Genomic DNA, 13,506 nt, shown 5'->3' on the forward strand with positions numbered 1-13,506 from the left:
CCAAAAGAAAATCACAGACTTATGCCAATGTGGAAAGAATCAGTCTCCCACTGGTGTGAAGCTGGGAAGGATTGCTAAGGCAGCTAATTGCTTCTAAGTCAGCTTTTACCTAATTCTCCTTCAACATTGCCCTTCCCTCCTTCACTTTCAGTTCCAGAATTCCCTAAAGATACCTTTTTGGGTACATTTTGAGGACATAGTTTTATAAAAAAATGTTTCTCAGCTTATACCATTACTGGTTTATTTCCACTATGTGTTCTGATAAGTCAATCAACTTCAACTACTCATTTTCCAATTTTTAAAAGTATATTGCTGTTATCTCCTCTCTTCCTTCACATCTTTTTGTTTCTTCAGAAAAAAAAAAAGGTTTTAAGATTGCTTTTACAGGATTTCCTGAAGTGGTGACAGTTAATGTGTTCTTTCAGCCCCTACTTTAACCCTAGACTGACAGAGCATATTAAGATCTCTTTGATTCACCAAACTTCCACTAGAATAAGGGTGTTTAGATATTAGTTTTATGCCATTAATTTAATGTTGGCTTATTTCCTCATTTTAAGGTAACATTTCTAACATGACATTTCTCACAACGAAGGCATTAAAATTTGGGCCTAAAGCATATCAAGTGCCCATTCTAAGAGGGTAGTTGACATATCAACAAGTAAATCTGTTTTTTAAGAGACAATTTGTCTTACAGACACCCTATTGGAAGAAATAATCATTCAGAACATTGTATTTTTTTTTTTTTTTTAAATTTTTTTTTTTTTTTTTTTTTTAAGATTTATTTTATTTATTTATACAAGCACTGGGTACAGTCAGAGGCACGGGAGGGTGAGAGAATTCACCAGAGCCAGAGCAGGGAGCAGAGCAGGCAGAAGGACCGAAGTACACTGCTGAGGGGAGCAGCGGGCGGCAGGAGAGGTCTGTGTACCACGTGGGACCCTCCTCTGGTGGCCGGGGAGCAGCCGGGGATCGAACCGGCGCTGCAGAGGCCGCGGGCAGCTTCGCAACCCAGCGCTCAACCGCTGCGCCACCGGGGAGGCCCACATTGTATTTTCTTTTGATGGATATTTAAATTTTAAATGATTTGTGTTGTTTGATTCCCACTTACAAAGGTCCTCTTTAGATGATTTTTTTTTTGTTTAAGTAGTTTTACTTACTTTTTTTTTGAGGTCATTGTGATTGGTCAAATTAAAGCAGTACTGCAGTAATCAAAGTGAATCTGTAAGAAAAAAAAACTTAAAAATAAAAATGGCACCTGTTTATTACCCAGATATATCTGTTCTCTCTGCTTCATTTTAGTCATAGCTATTTAATTTCCTGAAACAAAAAACAAACAGATTTTTCACTAATGTCAGTACTGCAGAACTAGCATAGGACAGAAGAGCCAGCTGTACTCGATTTCATCTTATGCATCATCAACAAAATTGGCAGCTAAGTTATGATTTCAGAGCCTTTATGGTTAATGATGATGTACAAGCTGTGCTTGATTTTCAGATACAAGCCTGATCTTTGCTGACAGAAAAATCTATTTTTGATATGTAACTTGAGCAAATTTGATGCAAAATTATTGATGTAGGATAAACGCAGATCATGAAGATATCATTTTTAGACTCACATTTCTAACCCTAAACCCACTTCAGTATATTATTATTATAATCATCGTCATCCTTATAATTATTAGCATTATGATGGTGGTAACTAAGTATTTAAATAAAATTGCAGTTAAGTTTTGTGAATGAGTCATATCGACAAGTCTCATACTAACTTAAGAATGTGACCGCAATGAAAAGGAGCAGCAGAACTAATTAGCAATCAATTCTGTTAGCAAGCCTGTTTTGGGTATAAGGATAATTCAGAATCATATGCTGCAAGTGATGATGGGTAAAATCTTCTGACATTGTGTAAAGAATGATGGAGCAAATAGATATGAAAGAGACAAAAGAAATGCTTCCTTGATTACAAGCCCTTTGACAACAGGAATCTATAGTTCAGTCATTACTATGAGCAGCTACTATTTTTAAAATTCATACAAATCAATGTCATCATACTTGCTAATGGCGTACCATTGAATTTTTTTAGAAGACCCAGTATTGGCCTTGTGCCAATTTATGTAACCATAAAATCTTGACTTAGCCATTTTTACTTGTCCCCACTTTAGAGCCCCCCCCAACTCAGTTTTTTCATGCTGCTTGTTTCCTGGGATCATCCTCCCTAACATCTGCTCTGTTTGCGCTTCCTTCATTCCATAACTATCACTCGTTACCCTGATCAAAACTTATCTGTCCTTTATCCCATTCCTTACAGATTTTGCAACGATATACATGTTAAGAGCTTGAAAATATTTAGTTTTTAATATGTACAGATTTACATTTTTAAGATGAACTCTTTTTTTTTTTTTTAAGATTTATTTATTTATTTATACAAGCACTGGGTACAGTCAGAAGCGCGGGAGGGTGAGAGAATTCACAAGAGCCAGGGACAGAGCAGGGAACAGAACAGGCAAAGTGATGAAATACACTGCTGAGGGGAGCAGTGGGCGGCAGGAAAGGACTGTTGCGCCAGTGGCTGGGGATCGAACTGGCGCTGCAGAGGCTGCAGGCAGCTTCGCAGCCCAGCGCTCAACCGCTGCACCACCAGGGGAGGCCCTAAGATGAACTCTTGAAGACCTATTGCCAACAGTTGAAATGTCACATCTCTCTATCTGTTGAGTGGCAAAAATCCATATCCTACAATAACCAGCTTTTACTTATTGATTCTACCCAGCTTATCATGTGTATTTCTGAAGCATAATGAGATAGTGATTAAGAACAAGGACTTTGCAGTCAAATGGATCTAGTTTTGAAACTCAACTCTGCCACTTACTAACTGCTAGTCACAACGAACTTATCTTTAAAATGTCTTTATTCATTAATTTCAAGGTTTGATCTTTTTTTTTTTAAAGAGGCATGTGTTTTTTTTTTTTTTATATTATTTATTTATTCGTTTGTTTTGTTTATACATGCACTGGGTACAGTCAGAAGCACGGGAGGGTGAGAGAATTCACCAGAGCCAGAACGGGGAGCAGAGCAGGCAGAAGGACCGAAGCACACTGCTGAGGGGAGCAGCGGGCGGCAGGAGAGGTCTGCGCGCCATGTGGGACCCTCCTCCGGTGGCCGGGGAGCAGCCAGGGATGGAACCGGCGCTGCAGAGGCTGCGGGCAGCTTCGCAACCCAGCGCTCAACCGCTGCGCCACCGGGGAGGCCCAACGAACTTATCTTTAATATGGAATACCAGTGTCTACCTCACAGAGTTGTTATGAGAAGTAAATGAATTATTTTCTAGAAAATGATTACTAAAATATTAAATTGTAGTAAGGATTTAATTATTTTGATCTCCTACTCTTATTTATGTAAATAATATTAGTCTTTCTAAATGTATTTTTCTGATTTTCTGTGTACGTCCTCTCCATACAAACCAGGACTATGTAAGACTTTGTTTCTCTAAGACTCTGCATATAGGAATTGATAAATGAATGTCAAATTTTATTCAATCCACCATGAAATGTCTTTGATTACAATATACATTGCCTATAAGACATAAATGGCTTAAATAAAGAAAAATATAGATTTTCACATAATATATTATAATTGAACCAAGTCATACTTTGTGCTTTTCTTTAAGAAGATCAAATGAAGCATTCTCTTAAAAGACATCTCTTTGTCATCAGTATAACTATATTGCAAGTAATAAGCCAATGTCACAGGGCCCAGTTTACTAACAAGAAGCACACGAGGTACCTTCAGATTACTAGCAAAACACAGCAAATTATACTCCAGGGGAATTAAAAAGTTAATATAAAGTGCTTGAAGTGTTACCTGGTTTATTATCAGAGAATAATTTAAGCATTTTGGAGAATCTATTTTAATTATATCAACAAACCAACAACAACATCAGGTATGTTTGGTCCAATTCCGTAGGGTATAATTAGTGTGCTGGGAGTTAAAAAATCTAGAAATGGGGGTGAAAACCTGTTCGAGTCATTAAGAATTGTCATACAAGATATCATTTCAGAGTTTGCTAAGCGTTTGTAGAAAACTCAACCTGGGGATTTTTTAAAATCATGTCTGTAGCTTTAGTCCACTTTATTGTGATGAGTGACTGGTGAGTAACTCTAAATGAGTCTGATGCAAAACACCAGACCCTCAAATAGACAATTTGATGTCTAGCAAGATCTAAAAGCCAGCTTGATTGAAGCTATTGAATCATTTTTAAACATTGGAGAATTCTAAATTAAACCTCTTAGTAACTAAGTTTTGGGATATAGAGTGAAGTAGGAAAATCTTGCCCATTCCTATATGTTCCATTGCTGCATCTTCTAATAGATACCCAGTCAATATGTTTCCAACTACACAAAGACTTGCTTTCCCTTATCCCGTTGAATTGGAGTCAACTCACCAGAGTTACCACTGAGCATCCTGGGAAAGAGCCTCTAGCTCCAGGAGAGAGCCATCTACCATCCTGTGTTATACTGAAGTCACTCGAAAGCAGTTACACTCATCACTGCCTCTCTCACAGCAGTACCATATTGAAGTCTTAGCGTATCTCTGGCTAGCCACTTGGAAGCTCCGGAGTAAACACATGCTTGGTAACTACATCTTCCATCTTAAACTGACTGTTCTCATTCTCCAAAAAAAGTATCAAACACCCATTTTGAAACCATATTTCTACTCTCACTACACTCTTTATCAGAAACCTTCGCTTACTTATCACTTGCTCTTTTTGTTATCCATAGCCATATCCAGCCCACTGTCTGTTTTTATTTTTTTTAAAGATTTATTTATTGATGCATACAAGAGCTGGGGTTCAGGCCAGAGATGCGGGGGTGGGGGGTGGGGCGCGATGAGAGGACTCACCAGAGACAATGGGGAACAGAACAGGCTGACTGAAATACACCACTGAGGGGAGAAGCAGACGAGACAGGAGAGGTCTGCCTCGCCACATGGGTTTCTCCCTGGCCAGCCAGGGATCGAACTCATGCTGCAGAGGCTGCGGATTGCTTCATAGTGAAGTGCTTAACCCCTTGCGCCACCAGGGAGGCCCTCACTGCCTGTTTTTATAAATAAAGTTTTGTCAGAATACAACCAAGACCATTTCTTTTCATATTGTGTATGGCTTCTCTCACACTAAAAAAAAAAAAAAAAAGGTAAAGTGGGTCATGGAAACAGGCTATTTGGCTTGTAACGTTTAAAATATTTACTATATGGTTCTTTGCAGAATAAGTTCACTGCCCCCCAGCCCTGTCATTTATCCTATTATAACTCTCTACATCCCTCATCTGACCTGCTCTTTCACTTGGGCTTGCCACCCCAAGCCCTCCTACTCTGCCATCTGGAGCTAACAGTTCATCATCAACAGACATGTGTGCAGCCGTAACTTCATCTCTGAATATTCCTTTGCTTTCTTACTTTAAAACCTGAACGTGCCGTGTTAGAACTCCCAATGCAGTCATAGTCAGAAAAGCTGTTTTTCTTTTACAACCTGCTACAGTGCAGGCTTGATCTTGGAGTAGCTGTTCCCACTTTCCAGTGCCATTTCCCAATCTAGTCTTTCCCTTCCTTACAAACCCCCAACTCTTTGAACATTGTGTCATTGTGTTACAGAGCAACCCCAATATAAAACAGGTTGCCTGACTGTGGGTCCTCACCGGTGCACTTAAAGGGAACTTATTTTTTTTTTTGATTTGTCATATATGGCTTTTTTTAAAATTTTAACATTTATCATTTTTTAGACAATATTTGCTTCCCCCCACCCCCTCAGATTGAGTCCCCATAGAATTTCCTTCCCCAAGGCACCCATGCACCATCACCACAGTCCTTATAGGGGACTTATTAATGTTAAACTGCAGACACACACAAAAGCTTGATAAAAGGTTTATTTACAAGGGAATGGGAAATTGGGAAATGAATAAATCAGGGAGAAAAAGAGGGAGATAAGTTCGTAAATGCGTCCTACCCATTCCGCTGAACTGGAATCCCAGCTGGCGAAAAACCGAGCAAGCACATTGCTTAACCAAGAGGGCCACCCCCCCCACCCCCACCCCCCCACCATCCCACAACATGGCCAGTTAAATACTCAAACTGAGAACCTAGTTGTTTACTCCACCCTCAGGTCCTCGCAACCTCCCTTTGGTGATCATGGGATTTGTAGTTCCCAGTGTCTTGATGGAGTGGGGGTGGAGTCCACAAAGCCTGTATGGAGCTTGCTCAGGACATCCTTTCCCCCTAACAATTGGTCTTTGTTACTTACTCACCCTTTTTGTTGTCTTCATTATTTGCATTATTTGCATCACCTAGCTCATGCTCTTTTACTACTTTTTTTAGATGACTTTATTTTAGGTGTATAAAAGCGTTATTCAATAGGGTGCTATTCTTCACCCATCGTCAACAGCCTTCTTCTGGTCATACTTTTAACCTGTGGTCAACAATAAATCCATCACCTCCAAAGGCTCCAGTTCAAGCATACCACTTACTTCCTACTGTCTCCTAAACTAACAGCTGAATAAATCAAGTACATCTACACAAGCAGTCTTTTTACTTCATTAAGACTTTCGAATCTGTTGAGTTTCTGATTGTATCACTATCAATCTGTCCTCCTCATGTGCGCCTCCCTCCACTCCTACCTTAGATACTGGATATATCACTAAGCCACTTTTGACAAAACCTTTCATTCTCTTCTCTCTGGCACCTTCCTTCACCTGGCTGAGATGCAACCCTCTTATTCTTCATAGTTCCTTTGCACACAAACAACCATGTATTGATAAAAATACAATAGCAATGCTGGCTATTACCACTTTAAATTATGGTTATGCATCTCAAATGTGTATTGGAGTAGTCAGGATTTTCCAGAGAAATAGACCAATGAGAGAGAGAGGGAGAAAGAGAGGGGGAGAGAGAGAGAGAGAGAGAATTGAGAAGAAACTGAGAAATTTCAATATCTGCAATTAGCAAGCTGAAGACCCAGAGGATAAATGATAAAGTTCCAGTCCTTGTTTGGGAGCCTGAGAACCAGGAAAGTCAATGCTGTAAATTTCAGTTGAGTCCTAGTCCTAAGACTGGAGAAGGTGAACATCCAATCGGCCAGACAGTCAGCGAGTAAATACTTACTCAGCATTTTTGTTGTATTCAGGCCTTCAGTGGATTGGATGAGGCCCACCCACACGGTGGAAGAAAATCAGCTTCAACCAGCCCACTGATTCAAATGATAATCTTCACAAACACCTCCACAGAGCATACCCAGAACAATGTTTAACCAAATATCTGGGTATCTCTTGGCCTAATTAAGTTGACAAATAAAATTAACCATTGCAGTTGTCAAGAACAACCTATTACTTCTATGGAACTTCTGCACTCTCACTTTTCAAAATGATATTTGACTTTATATATATATATATATATACACACACACATATATATAACCCTTTTATTTTCCCCTTGTATCATAGCTTCTTAAGTTAATGAGAAAATGGACATATTCTGGTAAGAATGCCCTTACTTTTCCAACCTAAAGCTGTACAACTGCTTCACTCTATCAATGCCTGTTCTCTCTGCTATCACTGGCACACCATGCCTCTCAATTTTTATGCTGAATCCCATTCCCCTCACCTTTTTTTTTTTTTAAAGATTTATTTATTTATGCACACAAGAGCTGGGGTGCAAGCCAGAGTTACGGGCAGGGGTGAGAGGATTCACTGGAGACAGAGTGGGGAGCAGAACAGGCAGATCTATGGAAATACACTGCGGAGGAGAGCAGCGGGCAGGCGATAGAACTCGTGCTGCAGTGGCTGCAGATAGATTCACGGTGGTGCGTCTTAACCCTTTACGCCAGCAGGGAGGGCCAGCCCCTCCCCTCACCTTTTTCAAGGGCTTGGCTTCTCAGTGATCTGGTCCTCTCCTAAATCATTGCCTTTTTACTCAGTTACTCCCATTGTCATGAAGCACCTCTATAATCTCCTTTCTCGCACACACACATCATACACACATTCAGCAACAACCAAAACAGCAATAACAATAGACATCACACCAGAGACCCCACTTCGTCTGATAACCTCTTCCACCAGTCTCTTTGCTCTTTGCTAAAATGTACTCTCAAAAGAGTTTTCCCCATCTACCTATTTAAAAGTAGTCACAATTATTCTTTATCATATCATTTTGTTTGCAGTTTCTACATTGCATAGATCACTCCCTTGAAAGTATGAGGACAGGGCCTCCCCGGTGGCGCAGCAGTTGAGTGCTGGGTTGCGAAGCTGCCTGCAGCCTCTGCGGTGCCAGTTTGATCCCCGGCTGCTTCCTGGCCACTCCCCGGCCACCGGAGGAGGGTCCCACATGGCGCGCAGACCTCTCCTGCGGACAGGTTTGTTTCTGCCCTTCTCCCTACCCTCCTCGCCTCCAAATTTTACATAAGTTCTATGAAATCAGGTAAGTCTTATCAGTATATATGACAGTTATAGAGAGGCCTGAATACAGATATTTTGAATGAACTGAATGAATGATTTCCTTTTTGTTCTGTTTACTTCCAGATTATGGGATTCTCAAGGGCAAGGATTTAGTCTTTGCGTCTTATATTCCATGTAGTTGGTTTCATAGAACACTTGTTGAATTAGTGAATGAATCGTTGATATAAATGAGCAATAAGCTAAAGATGAAAGTTATTAACATGATGTTCTACTTGTAAAATTTGCATTGGCATTTTTACTTAAAAAAATCAAAATGATTTCTTTTAGGATTATACTAATTCCTTTTAAACTAGTGCTAATTTGTATAGCTTATCCATATGCATCTAAATTAATTTTTCTAACTTTAACTAAGGCTTATAAATAAATAAGTATACATATATGTATGTAGATAGATGGCTATATATACACCTACCCACACATATATAAAACATATGTTAGTCCTGTTCTAAGAATCTGCCAAACTTTCTTGGTAAGACTTGCCAATTGCAATCATGTGACAGGATGACAGTTCTCTTCTCTGGGAGAAGTCCAGACTTCCAGTGTCTGGGACAGAAATAATATAGACCAAGAAACATATATAGCTGATGATGGATGATTTTTGGCTCCCATAATGTGAGGTTTGGTTTTCTTATTGGGAGATTTTGAAAATCATTAGACCAGAAATTATTTTTATTTATATACTCAGCTGAAACTTTTCCTTCTTATTTTTCATTTCTGCATGCAGGCATATACAAAGGCAATTTGCCTGGTCAATATGGGTTTATTCTAACCTATACCACTCAATGATAGCATGAGATCTTTTGGCCAGTATGACTGTCTTATTTTTATTGGCTCGGTAGCACCAATCATAGGTGCTTTCCTATTGTCACTGATATAGGACTCCTTAGGGCAGAATTGATTATGAGATAACAGCTTCAGCAATGGCATTTATGCACACAAAGGAAGTAACAGGAAGGCTTCCAACTATAAAGAACAGAAGAATCAGCTAGCAAGTGACCAACAAATGTGGACTCAGTGTTTCAGTGACTTTCCAGCTGCCATCTCTACAATTCTACTGCCTCTGATGGCTGCAACACTAACACGCTCTGCCTGCCACACTTTTCCAGGCAAAAATATGTTCAAATGTGGGAGAAAGGAGGTGGTGTGGGAAAATGAGTTTCTCCTTAAATACTGTCCAATTATCAAAGGGAGAACACTCTACTGTAGTCTTCATTTTACACATTATTGGCTATAAACTGTAACCAGGACTGTCCTTACACCAAATGCTGGAGCCACCTATCCTGAAAACTAGGGCTTGCTGCTTGATTTCTGAATAAATGTGGCATTGCATTTGAAAGTATGAAAAGGGGAATTGCCTTTGCATTGGGAAGGAACAGTGTTTTCTACAGAAGACCACCAAGAACAGGTACGAGGTTTCATGGAGGAGACAAGCCCATGTAAAATCTTAAATTCAAGTAGGCTAAGTGAATAAAGTTTGTAAGGGTTGTAAGAGAGCTGCTTTTGCAGGTGTATAGCACAATCATAGAACTGCAAGTAATTAGATACAACTGGTGTCCTGTACGTGTAGGATAGTGAGAGAAGAGACTGCAGGGATCAGCAGGAGCCATGACATGAAGCCAGCGTGACAGCAGGGAGTCAAGTTCTTGTACATTCAGGTATTCATTCCGAGGCTGCTAAAGTTGCAAATAAATACATATTCCTGAACTTTTCGTCCAAATGTGGCTGAAAAAACCTAGACATTTTAAAGACAATAATATCTCTCTATTTTAGAGAAGGAAAAATAAAAACAGTCATTTTCTTACAATATCTTACTCTCTCTTCCCCTAGCTAGATCTTGCATGGGAATTTTTCAGCTGTTTGTTAAGCTACATTGCACTCAATGGGATATGGAACCTCAGAGGACCTGCCAGTATGCTTCCTCTACAAACCTTTGAAGAAAAGAAGCTGAGTGTTGGGAGCAAAACCAGCCCTGCTATCTTGATCACTGTTGACTGGAACAAGAGAGCAGTATATGAACCAAAAGCTGACCAATAGGAATACACCTTATTAGGTAATTACAGACCATAATAATCTTATGTTCTCACTTTGGGAAGGTAGACTGAATGAGGGACAGATGTCAGAAATGTCAATAGCAGAGGAAGGAGGGAGGGGAGAAGAAAGAGCTAGAGAGAGAATGAGAAAGGACGGAAAGCAAGCACTAGCAGAGCTCTAGCAACTAACACAATAAATCTCTGATCTTGGAAACGGGGGGGGGGGGGGGCGGTATAAAGAACATAGAAGGTGTCAACTGGGGCCCCCTTAGTGGCTCAAGGGGTTAAGCACAGCACTATGAAGCCGCCCGCAGCCTTTGCAGCACAAATTCAATTCCAGCCAGCCAGGGAGTTACCTACATGGCACAGCAGACCTCTCCTGTCTTGCCCCCTGCTCCCCTCAGCAGTGTATTTCAGTAGATCTGCCTGTTCTGCTCCCCACTCTGTCTCTGGTGAATCCTCTCACCCCTGCACCTCTGGCTTGCACCCTAATTCTTGTATGCATGAATAAATAAATCTTTTTTAAAAAGAAAAAAAATAGTGTCAACTCCTGAAAAGTTCTTTAGTGATCTGGATTATATGATCACATCAAATTTATCACATCATAGAAATCATTGAATCTGTTTTCAAATGTCACCTAATCCTATCCCCCCGAAGAGTATTATCTGAATATATTCAGATACAATCATTAATGAAAGTTGTAATCACACTTTATTTTGGATCGGGATAAATTTTGCCCACCTTCCAGGGTAAGCATTTGAGGTGTGAGGACTGTGGGAATATCTTGGCAGTGTTTCCTGTCTGTGAGCTTGTGATGAATGGCCCGGCTTTTGTTTCTCTCTGGGGTACTTCTGCATCAGAAAACAATAGTCAAAATGGAAGCAAGTACTCCTGGAAACAAGAGAAAGGAAATATATTTAATTACTAGAAACTGAGGAACAGAAGAGGCTTGGTTCATGGATCTACCAGGATAAGGTGTAGAACCTGAAGTGCAAATAGAAGCAGATGGAAGAACAGGAAAGAAAGTTCTGAGGAAAGCAGGCAGCAGGGACCTGTTCCAGTTGAAGCATACCTTCTGTCTCCCAGAAAAGTAGTTCTCCATCGTGACTACTCATCAGAATTACCTGGAGTACCTTTGAAAAACCACATTTCCTGACTTTTCTCAAGTCCTACTGAATGAGAATTGACCTTTTATGCAGCTTCCTGGTATCCATACACAAGGGAGGTTACCCCTCTGCAGAGTGAAAATATCCGTGTAATGAGGCCAAGTCCTTTCTGAAGACCATCTTCATTTTCCACTAGAATGCTTTTCCTCTTACGAAACTGTTGTAATGAAACATAGTACTTTTAAAACGATCTTAGCAAAAGAAAAGTTAGCCAAACTATTGCTAGGTTTTGACTGTGGGTAATTTACCAACATCGCCATCACTAATCTCCTGACTTTAAAATGAGAGTTATATTCCACAAATGAGTGACACCATCCAGTAATTATCTTCTTTCACTTTCTGACTTGTTTCACTCAGCACTCATTTGCAGAATTTAATCAAAGAAAATAAACTGGTGAAAAAACAAGAATAATTTTTCTTAGACTCTGTGAAAAATATACTGGTTACCAGAAGAGATGGGGGCAAGAAGAGGGGAGGGAGACAAGATGACAGGGTTATGGCACTGGAGCTTTGGTGACTGAGGCATATGCCCATATGGAGGTGTGAGATTGTACTTTCAATACTATATTGTTGGGGGCCTCCCCTGGTGGCGCAGCGGTTGAGCGCTGGGCTGCGAGGCTGCCCGCAGCCTCTGCAGAGCCAGTTCAATCCCCGGCCACCGGCGAGGGTCCCACAAAAAAAAACCCAAAACTATATTGTTGGGCCTCCCCTGGTGGCACAGGCGGTTGAGCACAGCGCCGTGAAGCTGCCCGCAGCCTCTGCAGCGCCGGTTCAATCCCGGCCGGCAAGGGTCCCACATGGCGCGGCAGACCTCTCCTGTCTCGCCAGCTGCTCCCCTCAGCAGTGTATTTTGTCAGTCTGCCTGTTCTGTTCCCCACTCTGTCTCTGGTGAATCCTCTCACCCTCCCGCAAGTCTGGCCTGTACCCTGGTTCTTGTATAAATAAATCTTAAAAAAATAAACGAACTATATTGTTATGGGGCTTCCTTGGTGGTGCAAGAGGTTGAGCACTGCACTATGAAGCAATTCGCAGCCTCTGCAGCACGAGTTCAATCCCCAGCCAGCCAGGGAGCAACCCACATCATGCAGCGGACCTCTCCTGTCTCACCCACTGCTTCCCTCAGCAGTGCATTTCAGTCAGTCTGCCTGTTCTGTTCCCCACACTGTCTCTGGTGAAATCTCTCACCCCCAGCATCTCTGGCCTATACCCCAGGCTCTTGTATGCATAATTATTTGTATGCATAAATAAAAAAAAATCTATATTGTTATGTAAACAAGTGGCAAATCAATACAACTTGGAAAATATATAATGATAATAATAAAATATAATAGCATGGTGTAGGGTAAATGGTTTTTCAGGCTTTTCTGCCCTCCCACCATTAGGATTGTCCTGCCTGATGGGGCACCTGCAGTTGTTACATTATGGGGAGCTGTCTTGTTTACTTCTGTGGGCCATGGGAGCAGTATTGAGAGATAGTCACCAAGAGAAGCAGAAACAGAAGAAGCAGCAGGAGAAGCAGCAGGAGAGAGGCAGGAGAGAGAAGGAGAGAAAGAGGCCAGAGAAGCCCAGCGTGAAGACTTGCACCTCTGCCTGCCGTGTACCTGGTTGCTGTAATACATGTAAAGCTCAATAAAAGCCTGAGAAACCCACTGAGGGCTCCAGGACTCCTCCTTTACCCCTCTTCCAGATCATAGATAACCTGCTCTGTGACCATCCTTCACCTACACATGGGTCTGTGTATATTAAATGAGATAAAGTGTAATATGCCTGATACATAAGAAACTAAAATTTTTCGCCTCCTATGTTATCAAATAAGGTA

Source organism: Talpa occidentalis, unplaced genomic scaffold (genome assembly GCF_014898055.3).
Source record: "Talpa occidentalis isolate TD23 unplaced genomic scaffold, MPIMG_talOcc4v2.1 talOcc4.3, whole genome shotgun sequence".
Taxonomy (NCBI): domain Eukaryota; kingdom Metazoa; phylum Chordata; class Mammalia; order Eulipotyphla; family Talpidae; genus Talpa; species Talpa occidentalis.